This window comes from Colobus angolensis, unplaced genomic scaffold (genome assembly GCF_000951035.1).
Source record: "Colobus angolensis palliatus isolate OR3802 unplaced genomic scaffold, Cang.pa_1.0 Scaffold44, whole genome shotgun sequence".
Classification (NCBI taxonomy): Eukaryota; Metazoa; Chordata; class Mammalia; order Primates; family Cercopithecidae; genus Colobus; species Colobus angolensis.
Window position 1 is genome coordinate 1,780,495 of NW_012117821.1, and position 22,180 is coordinate 1,802,674.

Genomic DNA, 22,180 nt, shown 5'->3' on the forward strand with positions numbered 1-22,180 from the left:
TGAGGCAGGAGAATCGCTTGAACCCGAGAGGCAGAGGCTGCAGTGAGCCGAGATCCCACCACTGCCCTCCAGCCTGGGTGACAGAGCGAGACTCCATCCAAAAAAAAAAGAAAGCTGGAACCCTTGCCTTCCTGGGATAAACTCCCCTTGGTCTTGATGTATTATCCTCTTTATACATTGTGCAATTCGATCTACTAATATTTTGTTACAACTTTTGTCTTTTTAAACATTTTTTTTTCTATTTACTTACTTTTTTTTTTCTTTTTTGAGACGAAGGCTCACTTTGTTGCCTGGGCTGGAGTGCAATGGCACGATCTCGGTCGCTGCAACCTCTGTCCCCAGGTTCAAGTGATTCTCTTGTCTCAGCCTCCCGGGTAGCTGGGATTACAGGTTCCTGCCACCACCACACCTGGCTAATTTTTGCATTTTTAGTAGAGACGGGGTTTCACCATGTTGGCCAGGCTGGTCTCAAACTCTGATCTCAATAAATCCGCCTGCCTCGGCCTCCCAAAATGTTGGGTTTACAGGCGTGAGCCATCTCACCTGGCCTCTATTTACTTTTAAGGCAAGTATTCTAGAAACTGTTTTGTGTCTATGTCTATGAGGAAAGTTGGCCCATAATTTTCTTTTCCCCTGATATCTTTTCTGGTTTTGAGCTTGTGGTAACGGGGACCTAGTAAACTTGTATTTCCGGGAAGAGTCTGCGTAGAATGGATATTATTTCTTCCCTAAATGTTTGGTTGCATCCATCAGGGAAGCCGTGTGGGCCAGGAATTGTCTTCGTGGGATAGTTTTAGTTATAAATAGAATTTCTTTACTAGATCTACAGCCGTTCTGGTGATGAGCACTTTTTCTGCCAGATCTGACAATTGGTGTCTTTCAAGGAATTTTTCTATGTCATCTAAGTTGGAAAATTTGTGGTCATAAAGCTGTTAATAAACCTGACACGTTCACCCTCTCAGTGTCGGTGGGAGGTGAGATGGCGCCTCCTCTCGTTCCTAAACATTCACTCTCTCGGTGTCGGTGGGAGGTGAGATGGCGCCTCCTCTCGTTCCTGATACATTCACTCTCTCGGTGTCTGTGGGAGGTGAGATGGCGCCTCCTCTCCTTCCTGATATGTTCACTGTCTCTGTCTGTGGGAGGTGAGATGACGCCTCCTGTCATTCCTAAACATTCCCTCTCTCAGAGTCATGCCCCCTCTCGTTCCTAAAACGTTCACTCTCTCAGTGTCTGTGGGAGGTGAGATGGCGCCTCCTCTCCTTCCTGAAACGTTCACTCTCTCAGTGTCTGTGGGAGGTGAGATGGCGCCTCCTCTCCTTCCTGCCACATTCACTGTCTCAGCGTTTGTGGGAGGTGAGATGGCACCTCCTTTCCTTCCTGAAACGTTCACTCTCTCGGTGTCTGTGGGAGGTGAAATGGCGCCTCCACTCCTTCCTGACACATTCACTCTCTCGGTGTCTGTGGGAGATGAGATGGCGCCTCCTCTCCTTCCTGACAGTGCTGATTTCTGGTTTCCTTTCTTCGTTTCCTTTGATTCATCCAAGTGGAAATCTGTGGGTTCTATGGATCTTTCCAAATCAGCCGCTCTTGCTTTCCTTGATTTTCTCTGTTGTTTGTCTGCTTTCTACTTCATTTCTGTCCACTGGTGTCTTCGTTATTTTTTCTTCCTCGTTTATGTTTAATTTTCTTTCTTTAGTCCTTGGTGGGGTCACGAGCTGTGTCCTAAAGGGGCCTGGGTTCCCTCTACGGGCAGGTTTGTTGGGGAACCCAGGGCTCCGAGTCCCAGCCCAGACTGTGCTGGGGACTGAGGGGAGGAGTAAACCAGGGGCTCGGCGGCTTCTGCCCTTACCCAGACCTTGGTGCCCCCGGCCCTGGGTGGCTGAGTGCCCCCTCCGCCCCAGTCATCCCTGCTGGCCCTCCTGGGACCAGGCAGCTGAGCGGGCTGGACGTGGAGCTGGCAGCAGCCACAGGGGGGCAGCACATCCCCAGGAACAGTCGTATGTGCGAGAGTGAATGAGTGTATATGTGAGCATGAGTGCATGTGTGTGTGTGTGAGCATGTATGTGTGTATGTATGTGTGTGTGAGCATGCGTGTGTGTATGTGTGTGCGAGCACGGGTGCATGTGTATGTGAGTGAGAGCATGCATGTGTGTGTATGTGTGTGTGAGCATGCAGGTGTGTGTATGTGTGCATGTGTGAGCATGTGTGCATGTGTGTATGTGTGAGCATGCGGGAGTCTAGTGTGTGAGCATAGGTGTGTGTGTGTGTGTGTGTGTTAGCATGAGGGCATCTGTGTGTGACCATGCGGGCATCTGTGTGTGACCATGCGTGCATGTGTGTGTGCAACCATGGATGCATGTGTGCAATCATGTGCATATGTGTGTGTTAGAATGTGTGTGTGTGTATGTGCGTGTGTCTGCCAGTGTGTCAGTGTGTGCACGCTCATACAAGCATGTGTACGCATGTGAACCAAGCCTCCTCAAGGTACCTGGTCTAACAGGGCTTCTCTGTTTCTCCCCATCTAGGGTCCCTCCCCTTCTCAGCCCCCTCCTCATCTGAGCCCCCCAGGGCATTGCCTCCCACACCCAGCCTCTACTTGGCCCGGTGGGTGGCAGCAGGTGTCTGGGGAATGGCCGCAGTCCGCAGGCCAGTGTGGGTGGGAGGGAGACGCTTTGCCGGAAGATGCTAGAGGCCGATTCTCCCCAACTAGTCCCTCTCCAGTCTCTCCTCTGCTCGGGGGTCTTTAACCCCTTCCCTCACTCCCAGAGCCCAGGCTGAGCTCCAGGAGCTGGTGGGCGGAGGGCACTGCCCAGCCTCTGCCTTGGACAGCTGAGCTCAGTCTGAGGGGTTATGGAGTGCAGTCTGAGGGGTTGTGGAGTGCAGTCTGAGGGGTGATGGGGTGCAGTCTGAGGGGTGATGGGGTGCAGGGAGGAACCGCGCAGGCATTTTCATTTCCCCTTGGCCATTTACGAAGCCCCCGCAGGTGCAGACTGGGAGGGGCTGTGGCCAGCGGGTGGGGGTGCAGGGGTGAGCCAGCGAGTGGTTCTACAGATATAGGGGCAGACATGGGCATGGCAGGACCCAGCCCAGCCTGGCAGGAGTCGGGAAGGGGAGACAGGAATCTGGGGTCTAGGGGGCGAGGGCTGCTGAGGGGCAGCCTGGGGCTGGGCAGGGCAGGCAGGTGGGAGCCAGGTTGGGCGTCCAGCATGGGATTCCCATCACCAGACCCCAGTCCAGGATGGGTCTTGGGCATCGCAGGAAGGAGACAGGTGGGGGCTGTGAGGAGGAGACGATGCCTGAGGGAGTGGAGCTGAGGACAGGGCAGTGTCATCGCCCCCTCCCCTCACCCCTGCAACAGGCAGTCTGGGGGCTTCGCTGCGACCCCCTCACTTGGGCAGCTGGGGTGATGGTGACCCAGCTGTGGGAAGCAACTCAGTCTGAGGGCTTATGGGGTGCAGGGAGGAACTGTGCAGGCTAAGAGGCATTTGTGCTGTGCCAGGGTGGGTGGGGTGGGGCGTGCCAAGTACCCTAGGTCCCCGCCCAACAAATCAGAGCCGCAGCATATGGCTGGCAGGGCCTTTGTTTGCCAAGAAGGAAGAAGGGGCTGGGAAGCCCTGACCGGGCCCAGCCTCAGGGGCCTTGGGCAGCCACGGGGCCTGGGTGTCCCAGCTGGAAATCCCTCAGCTGGCCCCGAGCGATGGCTCCGGATGCCACCAGGAAACCAAAGTGCAGAGTGGTGGGCACAGGGCCTGGGCGAGGACCCCAGTCTCCAGGGACACCCAGCAGGACACAAGGCTCAGGTGCAACCCCCTCCACCCTGCCCAGCCCTCCCAGGCCTTGTTCAGTGGCCCCATGGCTGTTCCCATGATCCATCCAGGGGCCCCGCTCCCCTGCTGGACCCAGGGCAGAGGCAGGGGAATCCCGGACACACAGGCCACTGGGGAGAGGAGCCGGGGGCCCCAGGGGCAAGCCTAGGGCAGGGAGCCTGTGGAGTTCCCGCTTGCTCACCTGTGCAATCAGCTGCAGCTTCTTCTTCGGGGCACACACGGTCGTGTCCCAAGCCAGGATTCTCAGGGGCTCTCCCAGTGTCCACAGGACAGGCAGGTCCATGACGCGGGGCTGCTACCCCCCAGGCCCCGTGTCCTTGAGGGGCTGCCGGGGGCCAGGGAGGGTGGGCAGGCCGTGCCCAGGCTGGGGGTCAAGGGCAGAGGACGTGGGAACCTTCAGAGTGACAGGTGCTGCTGGGGCCTGACTGATGGCGGCTTCCCTGAGGGAGCGGGAAGGCAGGGGGAGGTGCTCGCCCACAGGTAGGGGGACAGAGGGCTGGTTGGCAGCTGGCTCAGCGTCTGTCCCTGGGCAGGCAGACCCCAGGAGGAGTCCCTGGAGAGAAGGCTGAGCTCCACAGTGTGTGTGAGGCTGGGGGGAGCTGCCCCACCCCCTCGGCTTTCTGGAACGCTAGGTGAAGACCCCTCGACCGAGATGACACTCCCCTTTCCCCCAGCACCACAATTTCTTCCTTTGGCTTTTAGGAATCTCTCTGGAGATTCTCTTATCCAAACCTCCCTTGTACAGGTGGGGAAACTGAGGCCTGGGGGCCGGGACAGCCTCTTGATCTCCCTGGCAGCCAGTTTGGGCCTCAGCACCCCTGCTCACTGAGCCCCCGGAAAGCTGGACCCAGGCTGCACCTCAGTTGATCCTGGCAGCAGTATTTTCCCCGGGCTCCAGGCTGCAGCCCCAGCTCCCACCTTCCATGCGCCCCCTCCATAGCCGCCACCTTCTTCACGCCCTGTCCGCAGTCCCCACCTTCCACGCGCTCCGTTCACAGCCTCCAGGATGTTGCCGGATCTCATCCAACTGCTGCCACCTCCCGCTGCTGTGGCCACAGGCAGGGCTGCTGGGACCACCTGGCCTCCATGACCATCTCTGCGACCCCCTTTTCTTCCTACCTGTTCCTCCTCTCCCGGCCCAATGGCTCTAAGACACTTTTCTGACCCCTCTGTCGGTCCCCATCTCTGAGCTCTGGCATCCTCTTGGGCCGAATCCTGCACCAGGCCCGAGCACCAGCACCTGGAAGATTTTCAGGGGCTCATGGAAATATTTTAATTTCTTTTAAAATCAGAAGAAAAAACTGAACTTTTAGGGCCAAGAAAATGCATTAATACATAGTATGAATATATTTGTCTCTATACCAGCACAGACATAAAATATGATTTTTTTTATTTTTTATTTTTTTGAGACGGAGTCTCGCTCTGTCGCCCAGGCTGGAGTGCATTGGGTTCACACCATTCTCCTGCCTCAGCCTCCTGAGTAGCTGGGATAACAGGCGCCCGCCACCATGCCAGGCTAATTTTTTGTATTTTTAGTAGAGATGGGGTTTCACCATGTTAGCCAGGATGGTCTCGATCTCCTAACCTTGTAATCAGCCCACCTTGGCCTCCCAAAGTGCTGGATTACAGATGTGAGCCACCGCGCCCAGCCAAAATATCAAATATTTTACTACTTTTATTTTTGTGGGGGGGTGCTCAGGAAGATGCCCTGGCCCCATCCACGTGGCGCTGCAGCCCTGGCCCGAGCTGGCCCACCCCCCAGATGGCCGCTCTGCTATCACCCCGCCTGGCCTTGCAGCCCTGGGGGCAGAGCCGAGTCTGTGTCTGTGGCGGGGAGACACAGTGATGGCACCTGTGGGTCTGGCAGCCCTGTCAAGGAGCCTCACGGGCACCAAGCCCCCCCATCATCTCCCTGCCCCATTCTCCAGGTCCTTTGAGCCCAAAGCCTGTGGGGTCCCATGGCTCCATGAACCTGGGGATCTTCCAGCCAACATCCGTCTCTGGGGGGCAAGGAGGGCTCTGCACGTTGCTGGTGCCAGGAGGGCTTTGAAGCGCCCCAGAGGCACTGTAAACCGGGTAATGACAATTACATCTCAGTCAACTCAGAAAGGAAAAGGACCTTCTTCGGGGTGCCAGGAGCCGGCACCAGCCTGTGTCCTCCGTCAGACGGGGGTGACCGTGAGAAGCACACTAGGACAGGCAAGGCCTCGGCTTGGAGGCTGTGGAGCAGGGCTGATGCCTGCACTGCAGGGAGCTTTGCATCAATCTCTGCCACACCTCAGGATGTAGGAACCATGAGTACCTGTCTTTGCAGCTGGGGACACAGGCTTCACAGTTGCACGGCTGCACCAGGTCATGGAACCTTTCAGGTGCCACCACCAGCAGGCAATGCTCCCGTCTAGGGGCAGAGCACGGGGCTCCCTGGCTGGGCTCAGACTCGGTGCTGGGCCTACCTCTCCCTGGGGTTTCACTACCCCAGTCCCAGCTAGTCCTGGCAGCAGCAGGGAGCTGGGAGCTGGGAGCTGGCCTCCAGCCCCTCCCCTTACTCCAGCTGGGTACTTACTTCCTGGGTCCCGCCTGCCCCCAGTCCAGGTGTGGGCTGGGATGGTGTGGGGGGCAGCGAGGTGGGCAGGGGGCTGGACACCACTTCTCTGGGCTTTTCTTGAGAAAGGGCCCCTCTGGCCACGCCCTCCTGGGCCGATATCAGAAGCCAAACAGAGCCGGGGAGTGTCAACACCTCAGGCCTCCACCTGGCAGCTGGTGCCCGTGGGCTGGGGGCCAGGCGGGAACACCGTAGACCCCTCTGAGCCCAGAGCTCTGTGCTATTTTTAACACCACTGGGAGAAGTCAGGCAAATAGTGTGGGCCCCTCCCCACAGCCCTGTGACCTCCACCCCTGTGTTTGCACTCTCACTGGGCAAACAGGCGGCGATAAGGCAGAGATTAGAGGGATCGTTCAGCTTCCAATAAACAGCTTCTTCTCCCCCAGCGTGGGATTCCCAGCACCAGACCCCAGGCTGGCAGCTGCGAGGGCCGAGAATGCAGGCGCCCCAGCCCTGCCCCCGCCCCTGCCCCTGCCCCGCCCTGCCCCGACCTAGCAAGGCTCTGGCTTCCCGGTCCCAGGCATCTCCAGCACCCCAGGGCACTCTACCAGCCCAGCATCCCCTGCCACCCCCGCAGTCCGACCCCGCAGGTGGGCATCTGCCGTATGGTGTTGGGGTTTGTCTCCAGCAAGGGCCGACCAGGTTGGGGTTGGATGGACGTGGTTGGAGCTCGGCCACTGTGCACCTGCTGTCTGCTTTGCCGTTGCTGCCCCGTCCAGCCTGGCTCTCCACCTTTTGGTGCTGTCTAGGAAGAGTCGAGGTGGCGGAGGGGACGTGCCGGCACACAGCAGGCACTTGGCAAGCCGGCGACCTGGCCTCCTAGCCCCACACTGGCCAGACTGGCTCCCTCAGCTGCCCCCTGGCCTGTGCCTGGCCTTCCTCCTGCACCTGCTCCAGCTGGCCCGTGTCCCCTTGAAAGTGCAGGACAAGGAGGGGACATGGTAGCCAGGGAGGTGTGATGGGGCCCAACAGAGTTGACAGTCACTTCCAGAGCAGCGGGAGGTGCTCGACCTCGGCAAATGCCACTCGGGATGGTCTCAGTCTGGGGTTTGGGAGTGCAATGGGCAGAGTTTGAGTTGGAGATCTACAGAGCTGAGGCTAAGATGGGTTTGGAGCCAGGGTCAGTCTGTGCCTGGGATAAGAAGCCACGCTCTGATTGAGGTCAGAGGTCACCCCTTGACTGGGATGGGAACTCATTCTGTGCCTGTGTGAGGGCTCAGGCTATGGCTGGGAGCAGAGTTTGGCTTGTAGGTGGGATCAGGGGTCAGTCTATGCTTCTGCTCAGGGCTCAGCTTAGTCTGGGATCAAGGGTCAATTTGGACTGGTGATGGGGGCTCAGTCTGTGACCAGGGTGAGGGGCAGACCTATAGGTGGCCTCAGGGATTAGTCTGTGGTTGGGGTGAGGACTTGGTGTATGGCTGGGATCAGGGTTCAGTGTGTGACTGGGGTCAGAGGTCAGCCTGTAGCTGGGATTAGGGATGAGTCCATAGCTGGAGTAGAGACTCAGACTGTGTCTGTCAAGACTTAATCTATAGCTCAGATCAGGGCTCAGACTGTAGCTGGGATTAAGGATCAGACCATGGCAGGGGTCAGGGTTCAACCTGCTTTGGTCCGGACAGTCTCTGCCTCTGCCCTGGCCGTCCATTTTTCCCCAGCTGTCCTGGGTCAAGTTGCTGCAGCTGAACTTTGCTTCCTCTTTGGATCAGAGTGTTCTTGGCCAGCACCCAGCAGCTGATTCCCCGGGGGAGAGGCCCCGTTCCCGCCAGCCACATTCCCACGCCAGCCTGGGAGGCTGCCAGAGAGTGGCTGGGTGTCGGGGGCTGCCTCCCAGGGGACCTGCCTCTCACCCTGCCCGGCTCTGAGGACAGCACAAGACTCCTGCGGACGGAGCTCCTAACCCGTGAGCTCCCTTCCCCAGAGCCCTGTGTCCCTGTTCCCGCCTTCCTGCCCCAGGGCGAGGGGCCGGGGCGATGGAAGGCTTTGCAGGCCTGCAGACCAAGGCAGGAGAGGCCAGGCGCTTTCCCTAGGTCCTGTGGCTCAGGAAGCCAGCCATGGGCCTGTGCCTCCATGGGCCTTAGTTTCCCCAGGAACAGAGTGGGTAGGAGTGATGGCTGGACGGGAGCCATCCAAGGCCCCTCTGGCTTGTCTCTTATCCCAGTGTGACAAATCTGACTGGCCAAGGACTCACGGGGGCCTTGGCTGTTCCTGAGGGCTGACAACAGCCCGGGTCCCTACAGAGCCATTGAGGCGGGTGGGTCCCAGGAGGAGACAGTTTGTCCTTGGAACCAGAGGCCCATCCCAGGAGTCTATGGATGAGCCCTCCAGGTGGGCATCACCTCCAGTGGGTTCGTGCAGGGGTCAGGGCCTGTGTGGCCAGAGGGGCCTGGCCGACTCTGAGAGACTGGCTGGCAGCTGGAGCAAGTCTGGGGCAGGTGCACCGTCTGAGGGTGACCCTGCCCAGCTCCCAGCTCCAAGGGGCTGAGGAGCCCCAGCAGCTCTGGCCAGACAGCTCTGAGGTCAAAGCCTGGGGCCGGGTGAGGCTGAGAGCCAGGGGCCACAGGCCTCCATCCCCAGTCCTCAGATTCAGGGACCCTTAAGAATTCCTGACTGCCCACATCCTGAAGGCACAGCCACCATACAGCTGGGCAAGGACCCTGAGTGTGCGACTTCCTCCTGGGAGCCTCCCAGCAGCTGACATGGCCCCATTGTCCCACTCTCCAGAGAGTAGTGCTGAGGCTGAGATGCCACTGACCATCCCAGGACCAGACGAGGTGCGGTGTGTGCTGTGCGCACAAGATTCTACACAGATGCTCTGACCAGGATCCCCAGTTTCAAAGGGAGAACACGGAGGACCAGGGAGGGACAGGGCCTTGGCCAGGGTCTCTGGGTCCAAGTTTTGGGAGCTGCCTCTGGTGCCCTCGTCCTCTCGGGACCGAGCGGGCTGGGACACGTGCAGTGGGGGCTGGGCCTCCTGCAGCCCCACGAGATCCTGCCATTGCTCAGCCGGTGTTGCAAACGGGCTCCCCCACTCCAGACGTGTCCCAACCTGCAGCGGCCCCTGCCCCTGGGCCCAGAGGAAAGCCTCGCCTGCCTTCCCAGGGCCAGGACAAGCCCCAGCGCGGCCTGGCCCCCGTGCCAGCTCTGAGCGTGAGAAAGTGCTGAGCCGGGGAGGAGGGTGTGGCGTGGGGCCAGGTGTGAGTACCAGCGAGCGCCCACCTTCCTTTCTTGAGCCCAGCCCCCAGCTTCTGCCCTGCCCGGCCCCTACCCCTGGCCCTGCCCTGGAGCTGGGGCAGAGAGTGCCCACCTCCAGCCCCCTCGAGGGCTGGCCCCTTGGCTGCAGCTGCCACCCCTGCCTCTCAGCTCTGCCCCTGAAGCAGTGCGTGGCTGCACACAGCTGGTGCTAAATAGTTGTCTCCATCAGGACAGGAGACAGAGCTGGGTGTGTGGCCATGTGGCCAGCAGGGGTCTGTGGGGGTGGGGGAGACTTGCCAGAGCAGTTCCTTCCTTGTTGGGGTCACTGATCTGGGCTGTGGTGGGCCCTGGGTCAGGTGTGGGGCCTGGGCCCCTCCAGAGATACCTACTCTCCCGAGTCAGACCCAGAGCTGAGTCTTTGGGCCTCCTTGGCAGCCCTGGGGTTCCCAGGATGGGGTGCCCCACATTCCCAGCATTCACCCAGGGCCCAGGAGCACCAAGGCCTGGTCTCTGGGTCCCAGGAGTGGCCCTGGGTCCTTTGTGGGCTACTGGAGAGAAGGAGGGAGAAAGGAGGAGGGGCCCAGAGCCAGGAGTGCACGGGGCCTCCCTGAACCCTGACCCTGATGGGCATGAGCTCACGGTGGGGGCGGGGCAGTCACCCCATCCTCTGAGCAGCCAGCTGTGGAGGGTGCTGCCCAGGCATGTGCCCGCTCTCCGCATCAGGAGCTGCCTGGTGGGAACCAGCCGGGGCTGCCCTCAGAGCCCAGCAGCATCAGATGTGGTGGGTCCCCCATCACAGAGCTCTGGCTGGAACCTCCTAGGCCAACTGGCTTTAGACATATTGTCTGCTTCACACATGGGGAAACTGAGGCACCCAGCAAGGACGCAGCTCACCTAGGCCACCCAGTCTCTACACCCCAAAGGGGCTTCAAATGGCTCCAGAGCCCACCAGGCCCACAAAGGCCCCTCAGGACTCTGTGAAGGGGGCTGAGCCCCAGCCCCAGCAAGACTGGGGAGACACTGTCTCTGCCCAGGAGCTCTGGGGAGGCTCCCGGGAAGAGGCGTTTCATGCCCCAGGCAGCTGTGGGATGACTGATGTGCCTGAGAAACAGCAGGGACGGCACCGTAGCTGGGGAGAGCGGTGCCCGGGCAAGGCCCCTGCGCAGAAGGGAAGGTCCAGGCTGCTCCCCACGTGTCTGTGTGATGAGGCAGAAGAGGCAGGGCACAGGCCCTGGAGGCTACAGGACTCAGGAGCCTGGGGCATGGGGCTAGGCCTGACATCCCGCCCGTGCCCTCCCTGGTGGGCCACACACTTGTCCGCACCTGCCTTGGGCTGTGCTGGGCCCTGACCAGAGGCTCCCCTGGGCCTGTCTGCCCCCCCAGCACGCGGCTGACTCAGCGCTCTAGTCCTGGGACCCTCACCAGCAAAACCTCAGAGTGTGGGGCTCCTGTTGGACCCTGGAGATTCCAAAGTGGCTTTATTTAGGCCACTCCGGGTGTGGCAGCGCCCAAAGACCAGCGGAGGAGATGTCCCGGGGACCACACAGCAATGGCACGTGTGACGGGGCACTGATGGGGACAGCAGGGTGGCTCACCAGCCTGGCTCTCAGAGGAGTCACAGGGGATGAGGTGGGGGATTGGGGGACAGGCAGGGGCCGAGGACTCAGGCTTCATCCTTCGGGCAGTGGGTGGGTTGAGCTGATGCACGAAGACGTCCAATTCACACTTTAGAAAGATGCCCCAGGTCCTGGGAGCAGTGCCCAACCTGCACAACCACACGCGACCAGGTCCAGCATGGAGGATGGCAGGGGCCTGGCCCTGGGGTAGACAGGAGGTTGCCCACCTTCAGGAGCCTCCTGATTGCACGGCCAGCCCCTCCTCCACCGAGCCCACCTCGAGCATCCTGCCCTGGCAGCGTCCCCCGCAGGGACGGGCCACCCTTGTTTATGGCCAAGTCACCACGGCTCCTTTACCATCTGCTGCAAAGGAAGGAAGGCCCCCGTTACCCACCCCACCTGCGGCGGCCGGCGCTGGGAACGGAAAACCGAGGGCACCAGGCCACCTGTTCCCAGCCTAGGAGTAGCAGGGGGACGGTGAGGCTGGGCTCAGCTAGACATGGGGCTGTGGACCTCCAGCCAGCTTACCCCCACCCAGCCCCACAAGCCCACCCAGCCCTCCTCTTCACCCTGGCTCTGATCATGTCCCGGAGAGGCATCGTGAGCCCCATACGTGCCTGGGCAGAACCCACCACCTCCCCCAGCACCCAGGGTCCCTGGGGTGAGGGCAAGACTCCACACCCGAGGGTCCCTCCTGTCCCCCATGAGCCGAGAGAGGCTGTGCTGGGGAGGTCAGCCTGGGGGCAGCGTGGGCCCTGAGAGACGTGGTCATTCACAGCCCGCCCTGCCTGTGAGAGGTGGGATGGCTCAGACTCTGGCAGCCGTGGGCCAGGCTGGGGCTGCCACAGCCCGCGCATCTGGTGAGGGTCCCGGGCGAGCATCCTGTTCAGAGGCGGGAAAGCCACGGTATGGGGCCTCGGTGGAACTCACTGCCAAGGGTCTGTGCACGGAGCACCTTTTCCCAGGGAGACCGGGCAGGGCAGGACCCCCACGGCCTCCCGGAACCAGCAGGTCTCCACAAGGTCCTTGTGCCTGGTGCGCCCTCCCCGTGGGAGAGGAGCCTGCCGAGAGGGCGGCCGGCACGTTGGGGCCTGAGCCGGGGAGTCAGATTTCTGCCTCGGCACTCAGGCGGGTGTTGCAAGAACAGAGAAAGGCTGGCCGCAGGCGCTGGGTGGGCCTCAGGGGGCCTGAAAGGCCTTTCGTGTGGGAAGAGGGGGCTTTCTGGAATCCCAGGACCCCCTACATGGGTGAGGCGCCGCACCTCTGCCCGGGGGCCCCAGGTGGTGGTGGGGTGGGCGTCTCCTCCTGGTCCCCAGGAATCACAAGCTGGGCCTGGTGCAGAGGGAGGCATTGGCTCCTCCGGGCAGAGGCCTGCAGGCTGGGGATGCCACAGTGGTGGCTCCATGGGCACAGGGGCTGCAGCCTCCATCCTGAGGTCCCTCCCAGGAGGAGAGCACCCGGGGGCCTGCAGGGGTACAGCCACATGCGGAGGGCCACTGCTAGGGTCTTGGAAGCTGAGCTCAGTGCGGGCCCTGCCCAAATGCGCCTGTGACCCCAGCAGCTCACTCCCTTCTCTGGGCCTTGGCGTGCTTCCTCCAGGGGCTGCCCAGGCTGCCAGGCTCTGCCAAGCTGTGTGGAGCCCCTCTGGGCATCCTCTCCAGGTGCCCTCAGCAGACGTGGAGCGACCCTCCAGCCCAAGCCGGCCCTGCACTCAGGTCTCAGCGTCTATCTCTGCTGTGGGCGACTATCTTGGGTAGGGCCAAGCCACTCCAGATAGAAGGCGCTGGTTGGGTGCGGGGAGGGGGCTAGAAATGCCCCACACCCCCTCCAGTCCCTGGCCTGGGTCTGGCAGGGCCCCGATAACTGGCCTAGCTGGGGCTCTGGGGTCTGTGGCTGGAGCTCTGTCAGAGGAGCTGAGACAGCCACAGTCCAAGCAGCCCCACCAACCTCAAGCCAGCCTGGTGGAGGCCCAGGAGTCCTGAGGGAGGGTCTGCAGCCCCCTCCCCACTTCCTCTCCCCTGCACACTCCAGGCTGTCCTCTGCGAGGCTGTCACTCCAGGAGACTCGGGCCTCCTGCCTCTCTTCTTCCCCCACCATGCAGGGACAGAGACTGGGGAGGGTCCTGCAGGGCCAGGAGAGATGTTCAGTTTTCACTGTTCTTGGGCTGCGACCCCAGCTGGGTGGGTGCGACCTGGTGGGATGGCCCGAGCCACCCCGGCTCTTGGGCGGCCTCCTGGGTGGCCCCTCGGCCTGCCCCTTGCGTGTGGCCATGGGCAGCCAGCTTTCCGGGCCCCAGTTCATTGCACAAGTTCCTGGGTCAACACAAACAACCGCGGTGCACCACAGAGTTCCTGGCCCGGCTTCCTCTCCACTCTGTGTGCGACCTCCTGACGGTGAGCGCTGCTGGCCCAGACCCTGGTCTGGTGCCGGCCTAGGACTGCTCTGTGGCAAGTCACTGAAGCAGCCGGGCTCTGTGGGTCGAGGTCAAGCACTGCAGCCTCCTCTGGGGGTGCCAGCAGCGCAAGGCAGCCCCCCGTGCCTGCCAGGGCTCGGTCCCAGACCACTGGCCTCACCAGTGAACACAGGGACATGATGCTTACACCCATCTGGAAAGTGAGGAAATGCACACGGGGGCTCCAGTGGTTCCTGGTCATGAGCTTATCTGTTTCTGGTGAAAAGAACCCAACCAAACCCACGTAGCAGGACTGGCATCTTCTCCCTCCCTCAGAGAAACTGAGATCCAGAGAGGTGCCTAGCCTCCAAGGGTCCCTAAAGTTCCTCCCCTTCTTCCTCCTCCTCCTCCTTCAGGAAGTCCTCCTGGACTGCCTCACCCAGAAGGGGTCTCGGCCTCCCTGGGTAATGGGGCATCCCCTACTGCTGCCCTTTTCTGGCTGTTTGAGGACAGTTGGTGCATCCAGTTCTTCCCTGTCTTCCCCCACTTGATTCGGCATACATTAGGCGCTCCAGAAATGTTTGCTAATTGCTTGGCCCAACTCACAGGCCCCTCTAGGTGGAAGGTGCGCGCTTTCCCACCCAGACAGGGTACGTGTGCCAGCACGGGCTCTGCTCTGCTGGCCTCCCCATCTTTGCTCCTAATGTGCCATCAGCCGGAAAGCCAAGAAGCTGTTCCCACAGCAAAGGGGCAGCCAGGAGAGCAGGGGCAGGCCAAGGACCCCAGGGACCCCAGGCCTCCTCATCCTCTCCTGGGACCCGCCTCCCTCCCACTCTCTCCTTGGCCCTAGGGGACATCCGAGGTGGGGGCTGCCGTGTCCCGGCGCCCGGGCTGAGTCTTCACTGCCCAGACTGCCCAGTGCTCCTGTGTGCAGAGCCGGTGTGTCCTGGCCTGGCCGTGGCTGTTGGGCTGTGGCTGACAGCCTGGCCTCGGGGCCGGTGGGACCTGGGTGGGGTTCTGGCACTTGTTGGTGGTGTGACCCAGCCAGCAGCCTCGGTTTCTTCACCACTTCCCTCACAGGATAAGGAAGTGAAAGATGGCAGATGCTTACGGAGCAGTGGGCGCCCACGGAGACGAGCCACAGCCACGCGGGGCTGCAGAGGGAGGCCAGGGTCCCGTCCACATGGGACTTAGGTCTCACTTAGTTCCAAGGCGAGCTGTGCCCCTGGAACCGGCCTCCATGCTGCCCGCACCCCCAGCTCCTGTGCCTTGAGGGGCCGCACCGGGTAGAAGTGCCTGGTGTGGGGCCTTCGCCGAGGCAGGTCTCGGCTGGCAGCACCTGCCACAGGCCTGCGCTGGGCTCAGCACGTGCTTCGCAAAACGGCAAGTAATGCCTGCTCTGTGGAGGAAAATTGGCCAGTGCGGAGGAGGGAGGAGAGGAAGAAACAGGGCTGGGCCGGCTGGAGATCCCCGCTCTGGCTGGCAGCTCCCCAGGCCTCCCCCAGGTGGTTCTCACACAGGCGTAGCGGTCGGACAGGACTTCCCAGCACCTGTGGCTTTCCCCAGGTGACAGCAGGCCGGACACCACGTGCTGACAGTGACTCTGAGTTCTCGTCACCTCTTCCTTTAAAAGAATGACCTCTCCTTCAGCCCAAACCCTCTTCCGCACGCCTCAGCAAGCCCACCTCTTCCCTAGCCTCTCCCAGGCTGGCTGTGGCTGGTGTGGGCGCCCGGCCGACAGCCCCACCTAGGGCCCTCTCATGTGCTTCTGGTTTTGGATGCTGAGGAGTTTACTGCCCCGAAAGGCAGTTTCCATACTAGCTCTCTGTCAGCCGCTCTCTGTACCTGTCTGGTAGGCCTCCAGGCACACCCCTACCCAGCCTCTTCATGTGGGAGTCCCAGGGGCAGCAGCCTCCGGGGCCAGGCCTTCTGGCCAAGCTCGGATGCCCGCTCTTTTCAGAGCCTCCTGATCACCCCAAGTAGAAGAGCTCACGGAGCTGCCCCCAACAAGGAGCTTCTTCTCACCCAAAATCTCTTTCACTTTGCAGCAGCTTAGGGCGCCGTCATTCTCTCCAACTCATAGGGGAGAGGACAGGACAGAGACACTCACTGGAGGGCACCTGGCCTGGAGGCGTCGCCTCCTTCGGCTCCAACCAGCCCCATGCCCTGAGAAGCCCCTGAGGGCCAGGCCCACCCAATGCTGCTGGACTCCGTAGCCTGGCCCAGCGTGGCGGCACCGCTCACAGGAGCCTGTTCCCAGCGCACGGCCCCAACGCTTCCCGCCGTCCTGTTCGGGATTCACATCTCCTGTGTGGGTGCAGGTCCCAGACCCGGGGCCTGCCAGTCCCCACACCAGAGCCATCGAACTCCGAGGGCCCTGTCCTCCCGACTGCCCCACACCCCGTGGGCGGCCCACATCTCTTGCATGGCTCTCAGCCTCTCCCCCTGCAGCCCTGAGGGTCTCCCCATAGTGGCCCACTTTGGCACTTCCTAAACCCAAAGAGGCAACAGATCTGAGACACGGCAGGGCTGGCCAGGGCTCCTGCAGGGAAGTGGGTGGGGTCCTCCCTTAGGCCTGTGCCCCCAGCCCCCAATCCCACACCCGCATCACCCCCAGGTTGCCCTGCAGGTGCTGCGTGTTTGGACAGCTGGAAGCAGAGCTCGGCCTGTGACTTGCCTGGTCCAGCAATTGGCCTTTCTGGAGGTGAGCCTGGGAGTGGCCGAGCAGAGGAAATCACCCCCGTGGGGAGGCGGGGGAGGGGTGAGGCCCACCCCACCAGGCCCTGGAATGTTCCGTGGACCGGATCCTGGAGAACCCACTTATCTGGGCTCCAGGAAGGCAGGGGGCACTGTTTCTTTGACCTGAGGAAGCAAAGCAGCCCCCCGACATCCTTCCACACACTCATCCTCTCTGGTGGGGAGCCAGGGAGGACACGTATGAGATGGACACGGTGGGGGCCCACATCCCAGGCTGCTCAGACAGCAGGAGTCAGTCCGGACGGGCTGGAGAAACCTCAGGCCTGACATGCCTCAGTTTCCCCAAGTGCACCATGGCCCAGATGGCTGGAGACCTCTTGCTGTGTCTCCTCTGCCTGCAAGATCCAGGAGCCCAGGCTCAGCCTGCGGACCACCTGGCCCTGGCCCTGGAGGGGGATGGGGAGGGTCTGTGACCATCCTGGGGGGTATCCACGCCCACTTCTTCTACTTGGGGACAAGGGTGCGAAGTCCCATGCAGCCGCCAGGCAGCCTCACGTGCCTGACGACGGGAGCCAGGCCAGCCCCTCACACAGGTGCTCCTGGGCAGCCTCCCTGGTGACCTGGACAAGTCACCCCAGAGGCACGTGCTCCAGGCAGCCCCCTCGTCTCAGAGGGCACGGGAGGCACTGGGGGTCTTCAGCTGGTGATGGGGTGACTGGCGAGGCTCAGCCCCAACACCGGGGTCCTGTGGCCACTGGGAGCCGGAGCACTCCCCCAGCTGGAGCTGGTCCTGTGGCCGCTGGGAGCCGGAGCACTCCCCCAGCTGGAGCTGGTCCTGTGGCCGCTGGGAGCCGGAGCACTCCCCCAGTTGGAGCTGAACCGTGACTACAGCCTTTCCCAAGAGATGGTGGGAAATTGTCCCCGTGACTAGGGTTCCACAGACTGGACAGGCCAGACAGGCCCTCGGAGGAGGCTGGTGGGATCCGAGTAGGCAGAGGGGAGAGGGAGAAGTGAAAGGCAGCCCCAGCCTGCGGTGGGGCTTGTCCCGGGCGGGAGGAGCCCCGCTGTCACTGTCGTGGGAACCACCGAGTCACCGGAGGGGCAGAGGCAGAGGGGTCTCGGTGGAGAGAAGGGTCCCCAGAGGCCTTGGGAGACAGGGGAGGTGCCCAAGGCTCTCTGGCCTTGGTCCCTACCAGTTCAATGAGAGCTTTGTTCCAGGGGCCCCGGGTCCCTCTGCCTCCGACAGTCTGGGCTGCGTTTTCTGAGCACCTACTGTGTGCCGGGTGTGGGCATCCAGGCAGGTGTGCTGGGTGTGGGCGTCCGGCTAGGCACTGACTAAGCCCCGTCCCTCCCCAGAGTCACAGCGAGACACACAGCCACATCCTGTAAATGAAGACCTCGTGTCTCAGCGAGGTCAGGTAACTTCCCCAAAGCCTGTCTGGCCTCCCAGCCCCATCCCCAGTCCCAGAGGGGAGGTGGAATGAAGGCAGGGCTAAGGCCAGGCTGCGCGGAGGCAGAGGCGCCTGCCGGCCTGCAGGACCAAAAGTTCTGTTGGAGGGAGTGCCTGGGCAGACAAAGGCCCTCAGATTCACAAGCTGAAGCCCTAGCACCCAGGGCCTCAGCATGTCACTGTGTTTGAAGACAGGTAAAGGTCGTCAAGGTAAGACAGGGTGGCCTTGATCCAATATGACTGACGTCCTTGTAAGAAGAGGAGATTGGGACAGACACGACTGGAGGGACGGCCACGTGAGGACGCCTCAGCAAAATGGTGTGTAAGAGCGGGAAGTGGGGCTCCCGGGAAGAGGAGCCAGCACTTGGATCTCGGGCTTCCAGGAGGATTAGTCCCTGTGGTTGAAACCACCGGGGTCTGTGCGACTTCGTCACGGCCGCCCGAGCTGACAAATTCACCTGACCTGAGTCCCCACCCCGCCCCGCCGCAGTGTCACCCAGAAGCTTGGCGGGTGCTGTGGCAGGGGCTGGGTCCCTGCTCGGCCCTCGGGTGCCGGGGTATAACCATAGGACAGCAGCACAGCCACGGCCACGGCCATCTGCAGTTCCAGGCTCCGGGCACCATCTGGGACCCCGGTTCCTGATGTGAGAGGCTCCCCACTGCCGTCCCATCCTCTGCAAGGTACCTCGGAGAGTGGCTGGAGGCTAACGGGACGAGGCCTGGGTTTTAGGGTCCTGCCTGGGTTTCTGTGTGGCCTGGGGCCACCGTCTTTCCCTCTCTGGTCCCCTCTACTCTCACATCCCAGGCTGGATGACTGGGGCCCAGGAGCTGCTCCCCGCCTCCTCTGGGCTTCCTGGTCGCACCCCTGGCCTGCTAGCCCCTGGGAAGGCCCCGCTCTCCCTCTCGGGGCCCAGCCTGGCCCCTCCTGCTGAGCTGCAGCCCCCCAGGCCTCCTTCCCACGTGCATGGGCTCTGACCTCAGGGCTCCCCACATGCGTTCCCCTCTAGGAAGGGCCCCCGGGGGCTCCCTCAAACCCTCTCCTCCCTGGAGCACCTGTTCCTCCTGCACCTCCATGGGGGGCCGTGTGGGGCCGCTGACCGCAGTCTCACTCACAGCCTGGGAGCGCCTGGAGGTTGCGGGGCAGCAGGCACTCAGTCAGTCCTCGGGTCACCATGGATGGCCTTGCTCTGTGATCCACACTGAGGCCCGGTGGTCAGCTGGGGGGCTGGACGGGAGGCGGCCACTTCCTGGGCTGGTGGTGACTCACGGGTCTGCTTCTGGGAAAACTCCCGCCCACCCCCACTCAATCCGGATGGTGCAGAGCTCGGTGTGAGGACCAGCTGTGGGAAGTGCATTGTGATTAGGGGCCACGTCTGGGGGTGGGGAAGGCGGGAGCTGGGGCGGAGGGTGGGGTGGGGTGCGGGACATCTCCACCAGACGCCTGCCTGGGCTGCTGAGCTGTGCACCCCGTGTGCCCTGACGCCCCACATATTCCCTCCCCGGGCAGGGGTCGGGGCCCCAAATATCATCACAGGGAGACCTCACAAGGCTCCTGCCTGCGCCCCTCCCCAGGTCCCTCACGCTCGGAGGGGGGACCCGGCCCAGCCTTGCCGAGGCCAGCACAGCCCAGGAGGGGCACCCCCTGCGGTCCCACAGCTCTGAGGGCCAGCGGGTGGCCAAGAATGACTCCGCAGGGCTCCGGCAGGACAATGGAGGAAACAGGCTGCTTGCAAATGGGGCTGGGACATGGGGACTGTCCCCCAGGCTTCCCCGGCCAGAATCCAAATGCCATTTGCCCAGCCGGGCCCTGGAAAAACATCCTCTGGGAGGACTCTGGGGAGGGGAGGAGGCCTCTGGCCAGGCGGAGAGCAGGGCCCAGGCCTGCTGAATAAACACGCAGGGACCCTGCAGAGTGAAAACAGAGCCGCAGCCGGCCAGCCCCTCCCAAGCCCATTTGGTTTCTGCAGCCCTGACCCTGCCCAGGGAGTCTGGGCAAATCTTTTTTGTCTTAACAGCTTCATTGAGATATGCAGCTGGTCCTTGATCAATGGGGGACTCGGGCACCAACCCCACACAAAGTGGAAAATCCTTTTATTTATGTATATTGTAAGGTCTCAAACTCCTGACCTCAAAAATACACATATAGTTTTTAGACGGAGTCTTGCTCTGTTGCCCAGGCTGGAGTGCAGTGGTGCAATCTCAGCTCACTGCAACCCCCGCCTCCTGGTTTCAAGCGATTCTCCCGCCTCAGCCTCCCAAGTAGCTGGGATTACAGGTGCACGCCACCACGCCCAGCTAAATTTTTGTATTTTTAGTAGAGATGGGATTTCACCATGTTGGCCAGGCTGGTCTCAACACCTGACTTCAGGTGATCCACCTGCCTTGGCCTCCCAAAGTGCTGGGGTTTCTATTTTTATTTTTTGAAGCATGTTCCTGCTCTGTCGCCCAGAATGTGCTCAGAGCTCACTGCAGGCTTGAACTCCTGGGCTCAAGCGATCCTCCCACCTCAGCCTCCTGAGTAGCCGGGGCCACAGATGTACACCACCTTGCCTGGCTAATTTTTAATTTTTTTGTAGAAACCGGGTCTTGCCATGTTGCCCAGGCTGGTCTCAAACTCCTGGCCTCAAGTGATCTTCACGCCTTGGCCTCCCAAGGTGACGGGATTACAGTGGTGAGCCACCTCGCCAGGCCCAAGTATAACTCTTGATTCCGCTGAAACTTAACTACGGAGAGGCTACTGTTGACTAGAAGCTTTACCAACAACATAAACAGTTGACGCACGTGTTTGTATCATGTAGTGTGGTATAGTGTGTTCTTACAACCCAGTAAGCCTGAGAAAAGAAAATGCCGGTCGGGTGCGGTGGCTCACACCTGTAATCCCAGCACTTTGGGAGGCCGAGGTGGGCGGATCACCTGAGGTCAGGAGTTCAAGACCAGCCTGGCCAACATGGTGAAACCCCGTCTCTACTGAAAATACAAAAAAAAGTAGCCGGGTGTGGTGGCAGGTGCCTGTAATCCCAGCTACTTGGGAGGCTGAGGCAGGAGAATCACTTGCACCCGGGAGGCAGAGACTGCAGTGAGCCGAGATCGCGCCACTGCGTTCCAGCCTGGGGGACAAGAGCAAGACTTCTTTTCAGAAAAAAAAAAAAAAGAAAATGCCATTCAGAAAATCCTAAGGAAGAGAGGATGCATTTCCTAGTCTCCAAGTGGAAGCAGATCACCTTAAAGGTCTTCATCTGGTCTTTTTCACACTGAGGAGGCTGAGGAGGAGGAGGAGGAAGAGGAGGGGCTGGTCTTGCAGACCCAGGAGCGGCAGAGGCGGGAGAAAGTCCATGTGGAGGTGACCCCCGAGGTTCAAACCCACTTTTTTCCAGGATCAGCCTTAATTCACGCTCCATGAATTTCTCCACCGACAGTGGCGATTCCACCGTTTCCAGTACGTGCAGCTACGTGCGGCCATCACCACCATCCATTCAGGACGTTTTCTTTTTTTCTTTTAGAGACAGAGTCTTGTTCTGTTGCCAGGCTGGAGTGCAGTGGCGCAATCTCGGCTCACTGCAAGCTCCGCCTCCCGGGTTCAAGCGATTCTTCTGCCTCCGCCTCCTGAGTAGCTGGGATTACAGGCCCGTGCCACCACGCCCAGCTAATTTTTGCGTTTCTAGTAGACACAGGGTTTCACCATGTTGACCAGGCTGATCTTGAACTCCTGACCTCAGGTGATCTGCCCACCTCGGCCTCCCAAAGCGCTGGGATCACAGGGGTGAGCCACCGCAAAGCCCGGCCCAGAACATTTTCATCAAAAATAAAGCTTCATCACCCCAGCCCCAGCCCCCAGCCATAAAGACCCACTCAGCCACCTTCTGTTCCCAGGGGCTCACCGGCGTTGGGCTTTTCAGGAATGGAATCACACACATGAACCGTGGTGTACACACCACATCTGTAAGGCCTGTCCGTGCTGAAGCCTGCATCAGAATTTCTTCTGTTTTGTGGCGGAAGGATAAGTATTCCATTGTACAGACAGACTACCCGGTTCATCCATCACCCACCCAGGGACACTTGGGCCATTTGCACCTTTAGTGAAGGAAGCTGCACGGGTGTTTGTGCGGACAGGAGCTTCCGTTTCTCCTGGGCACACACCTAGGAGTGGAGTTGCTGGGTTCCGTGGTGACTGTTCGGTTGTTTCGGGAGCTGCTGGCAGGTGCCCCAGCAGCTGGGCCGGTTCACATTCCCTCCGGCGTGCCAGTCTCTGATCTCGGCGCCCACACCCCTGGCTGGCTCTCTCCTCCCTCCAACTTCGCAGCCACACTGGAGGCAGGCGGGAGTGTGAGTGGGGGCCGGGCACACGCAGGGGCTGACTCCACACCTCGCAGGGCTGGTCCGCAGGTCTGCCTGGGAGACAGGAAC

At 61.1% G+C, this 22,180-nt stretch overlaps 1 pseudogene; it reads left to right on the forward strand.

Moving 5' to 3' along the window:
- The first annotated feature begins 16,566 nt into the window (after window positions 1–16,566).
- Window positions 16,567–17,211, forward strand: LOC105522806 (annotated as a pseudogene).
- The last annotated feature ends 4,969 nt before the right edge of the window (window positions 17,212–22,180 follow it).